Genomic DNA, 5,000 nt, shown 5'->3' on the forward strand with positions numbered 1-5,000 from the left:
TGTGTTGCAAAAGCCCTAGACCCGCTACCAACTCTTTGTTCTGCTCCATGGTGTCAATGCCTGTTCGTTCAGTGGTTGAGCTATGCACTGGATAGGCTGCGTAACCCTGTTTTATTGAGAGGTCTGAGTCTTGTCCGTGTCTGCCTCGTGTGCGTGTGCGTGTGTGTGTGTGTGTGTGTGTGTGGTGTGTGGTACTCACTCTGCTGGGGCTTGGGGGTCCCGGGGGTACCTCCTGGTTGGGGTCGACAGGGGGCTCTGGTGTTAGGCAGTCAAACTCTTCTCGGCTGATCAGGTGAACCTTCTTGAAGTTCTCCACCTCTTGCTGCAGAGACAACATGGCAGAGAGCCTCAAGTGAGACAGTCATCAAACTTAATGGGCTGGTTTGTTTCCCCAGAGAGGCAGATTTGAGCCCAGTCTAAGAAAAAACATGTTTTGATTCTCCATTGAAAGTGCTTTTTAGTCCAGGACTAGCCGTTGTGTGTCTAGGACTAGCCGTTGTGTGTCTAGGACTAGCCGTTGTGTGTCCAGGACTAGCCGTTGTGTGTCCAGGACTAGCCGTTGTGTGTCCAGGACTAGCCGTTGTGTGTCCAGGACTAGCCGTTGTGTGTCCAGGACTAGCCGTTGTGTGTCCAGGACTAGCCGTTGTGTGTCCAGGACTAGCCGTTGTGTGTCCAGGACTAGCCGTTGTGTGTCTAGGACTAGCCGTTGTGTGTCGTGTGTCTAGGACTAGCCGTTGTGAAGCCAAACGTTGGACCATGCCTCATTGCATGTCCAAAACATTTTATCTTGTTCTTCTCAAGACCCAAAACAACAAAAGCCGAAGGATATAGTTAATGGCCTGTCATCTATGATCTATGTAGCCTAATGTACCTTCTAATGGCTGGGTTATGGTTGGACACACACACACACACACACACACACACACACACACACACACAAGGGCATGGTGACCAAGAAACTACAAGGCTATAGTAGAGCCTTCAATCTAACTGCTATTTCATCCCAGTCCATTTCAAACTAGTCTGGATGTCAACAGTTAACGATCTCCAAAACACAACACACAATAATCAACTTTCCTCTTAAGACAAAAAACTGGTAAGAAAAAAATAGCAAAAACAACGACTACTAAAGTGGAATTCTACACACAGAGCCTCAATGAGAGTCCTCAATGGCTAAATATGTCCTATATATAGAGCTCTGTTTTGTCCAGGGCACATAGTAATATATTATTATTATTATTATTATAGGGCACATAGGACTTTGGTCAAAAGCAGAGCACCAAAATGAGGAAACGGATGCCATTTTTGAAACAACACTTACATTTCTAGCCCCAGCCATCGCGAAGTCTAGCAAAGTTACCTCTGAAGACGTTTGAAGAGTAATATATCCCCGCCCCCGAAACCCACTCAAACAGAGCCCTTTAGCTAAAGCGAAGGCAAACCTAGTTAGGGTTTATTTATAAACAAGGGAACTCTTTTCCACGCACCACTGGATTGGGGGGCACGTGAACGGGCACAAAGAGCCCTTGTCACAATGAGAGCAGGGACAACAAACACACATTCAAAATGGCAACACGACCATTCTGTGGCCCGCCACATCCAGACCCCCCCCCCACGTGCTCACAGGCCTTGGGACAGAAACATCCACACTGCAGCCAGAATAGACACCTGGAACTTTTCAGAATAGCCCACTTAAGTTATATATCAGTGATGCATACAAACGATGTTCATAACAGTTTTTTTTTTTTGTTATCGCGTTTATTATTGTTGCAATAGTTTCTGGGCCTGGTGGAAGCTAGGTAAAACATGCCTAATTTAACTAAGAGATATGGAATTAATTAGGGGAAATTCTGCTAATCACCACATCCACAACAAACAAATACTAATCCCTGTGGGTTTTAACTCAATTTACCTTCCTTGATAGCTGACTACGGAGACGACGTCTCAGTGAAAGGTACTGACCTTGATGGTGGCGTACTCGGGTTCGTAGTTGTCATCCCACAGATCTGCTTCGTAGTAGTACAGGCCGTCGTTGATCACCTTCACCAGCTCGTTGGTCAGCTTAGAGCGTGACGTGTGGTGGCCCGTACGGTCGCCCCCCGGGTGCTTGCGCAGGTAAGGCGGCGTCTGAGTCACGATGAGGATTTTGTTAACGTCGTTGTCGGCGATTTCGCAGTCCGAGTCGTCGTCGGACCAGTCGGTGAAGGTGTTCCTGCGACCATCTATCTGCTCCATCTCCTCATCAAACATGAAGTCCAGCTCCTCGGGCTCGTCCTGCTCCTCCTTGGCTCCCGTGGCCGAGGCCTGGGCTGGGGAGACCGAGGGGATCGGGCTGGGGCCTGGCTGGGGCACCGGGGAGACAGCCTCTTCCTTCTGCTGCAACAAGGGGGTCTACCGTCAGTTAACGCCCAGGGAGGAGGGGAAGGGAGGGGGAGGAGGGAGGGAGGAGGGGGAGGGAGGGGAGGAGGGGGGAGGGAGGGAGAGGAGGAAGGGAGAGGAGGAGGAGGGGGGGAGGGGGAAGAGGAGGAGGGAGGAGAGGAGGGAGGGAGAAGGAGGAGAGGAGGAGGACGAGGGAGGGGAGGAGGAGGGAGGGAGAGGAGGAGGAGGGGAGGAGGTGGAGGGAGGGGAGAGGGGGAGAGGAGGAGGAGGGAGGGAGGGAGAGGAGGAGAGGAGGAGGAGGAGGAGGGGAGGGGGAGGAGGGGAGGGGAGGAGGGGAGGAGGAGGAGGAGGGAGGAGGGGGTGGAGAGGAGGGGAGGAGGGGAGGGAGGGGGAGGAGGGAGGAGGGGAGGAGGGAGGGGAGGGAGGAGGGGAGGGAGGGAGGAGGAGGGGGAGGAGGAGGGGGAGGGGGGGGGAGGAGGGAGGGAGGAGGAGGAGGGGGAGGAGGAGGGGGGGGGAGGGGGGAGGAGGAGGAGGGAGGAGGGGAGAGAGGGGAGGGGGGAGGAGGGGAGGGGAGGAGGGAAGGGAGGGAGGATGGATGGATGAGGTGGAGAGGGGACAAGTGGAGAGGGCAATGTAGAGGATGGCATATACTCAAATGACACCCTATGTAGTGACTTTTGGTAGGAGGTCCAAAGTAGTGGGCCATTGGGGATGCAGATATTAGGTCATGAAAGGCCTTATAATCATTGGGGGAGGGAGGGTTTTTTGTAAAGGGCAATGTAGATTCGAGGGAGGGAGGAGGGGAGGGATTAGGGGAGGGAGGGAGGAGGGGGGGAGGGAGGAGGGGGGAGGGAGGAGGAGGGGGAGGAGGAGGGGGGGGGAGGGGGAGGAGGAGGAGGGGGGGAGGAGGAGGGGGGGAGGGGAGGAGGGAGGGGGGGGGAGGAGGAGGGGGAGGAGGAAGAGGAGGGGAGAAGGGGGAGGGGGGGGAGGGGGAGGGGCAGGGAGGAGGAGGGAAGGGGGAGGGGGGAGGTATGGATGGATGACAAAGGTGGAGAGGAGACAAGTGGAGAGGGCAATGTAGAGGTATGGCATATACAAATGACAATGTAGTGCACTACTTTTGAGTAGGGATCTGGTCCAAAGTAGTGCACTAAATAGGGTGCCATTGGGGATGCAGATATTAGGTCATGAAATTGGTCGCAAGTGTCTTGAAGGAAGCCTTTATAATCATTGGGTTTTGAAGCAAGCATCATGTTGCAAGCATTGGGTTTTGTTGCAAGCATCATGTTGCAAGCATTGGGTTTTGTTGCAAGCATCGTGTTGCAAGCATTGGGTTTTGTTGCAAGCATCGTGTTGCAAGCATTGGGTTTTGTTGCAAGCATCATGTTGCAAGCATTGGGTTTTGTTGCAAGCATCATGTTGCAAGCATTGGGTTTTGTTGCAAGCATCATGTTGCAAGCATTGGGTTTTGTTGCAAGCATCATGTTGCAAGCATTGGGTTTTGTTGCAAGCATCATGTTGCAAGCATTGGGTTTTGAAGCAAGCATCATGTTGCAAGCATTGGGTTTTGAAGCAAGCATCATGTTGCAAGCATTGGGTTTTGAAGCAAGCATCATGTTGCAAGCATTGGGTTTTGTTGCAAGCATCATGTTGCAAGCATTGGGTTTTGAAGCAAGCATCATGTTGCAAGCATTGGGCTTTGAAGCAAGCATCGTGTTGCAAGCATTGGGTTTTGAAGCAAGCATCATGTTGCAAGCATTGGGTTTTGAAGCAAGCATCGTGTTGCAAGCATTGGGTTTTGAAGCAAGCATCATGTTGCAAGCATTGGGTTTTGAAGCAAGCATCATGTTGCAAGCATTGGGTTTTGAAGCAAGCATCGTGTTGCAAGCATTGGGTTTTGAAGCAAGCATCATGTTGCAAGCATTGGGTTGAAGCAAGCATCATGTTGCAAGCATTGGGTTTTGAAGCAAGCATCATGTTGCAAGCATTGGGTTTTGAAGCAAGCATCATGTTGCAAGCATTGGGTTTTGAAGCAAGCATCATGTTGCAAGCATTGGGTTTTGAAGCAAGCATCATGTTGCACCATTGGGTTTTGAAGCAAGCATCATGTTGCACCATTGGGTTTTGAAGCAAGCATCATGTTGCACCATTGGGTTTTGAAGCAAGCATCATGTTGCACCATTGGGTTTTGAAGCAAGCATCGTGTTGCAAGCATTGGGTTTTGAAGCAAGCATCGTGTTGCAAGCATTGGGTTTTGAAGCAAGCATCATGTTGCAAGCATTGGGTTTTGAAGCAAGCATCATGTTGCAAGCATTGGGTTTTGAAGCAAGCATCGTGTTGCACCATTGGGTTTTGAAGCAAGCATCATGTTGCACCATTGGGTTTTGAAGCAAGCATCATGTTGCACCATTGGGTTTTGAAGCAAGCATCATGTTGCAAGCATTGGGTTTTGAAGCAAGCATCATGTTGCAAGCATTGGGTTTTGTTGCAAGCATCATGTTGCAAGCATTGGGTTTTGAAGCAAGCATCATGTTGCACCATTGGGTTTTGAAGCAAGCATCATGTTGCAAGCATTGGGTTTTGAAGCAAGCATCATGTTGCAAGCATTGGGTTTTGAAGCA

The 5,000-nt window shown here is 51.0% G+C and overlaps 1 pseudogene across 1 annotated transcript in view; it reads right to left on the reverse strand.

Moving 5' to 3' along the window:
• LOC118379451 (la-related protein 1-like) overlaps positions 1–5,000 on the reverse strand; it is a 69,257-nt pseudogene that overhangs the window by 21,579 nt on the left and 42,678 nt on the right. Inside the window, exons 12-13 of the transcript XR_008146890.1 lie at positions 1,963–2,376; positions 196–322 (exon numbers count right to left, since the gene is read on the reverse strand). The product of XR_008146890.1 is annotated as a la-related protein 1-like (transcript). The remainder of the gene's footprint in view (positions 1–195; positions 323–1,962; positions 2,377–5,000) is intronic.

Source organism: Oncorhynchus keta, chromosome 11, assembly GCF_023373465.1.
Source record: "Oncorhynchus keta strain PuntledgeMale-10-30-2019 chromosome 11, Oket_V2, whole genome shotgun sequence".
Classification (NCBI taxonomy): Eukaryota; Metazoa; Chordata; class Actinopteri; order Salmoniformes; family Salmonidae; genus Oncorhynchus; species Oncorhynchus keta.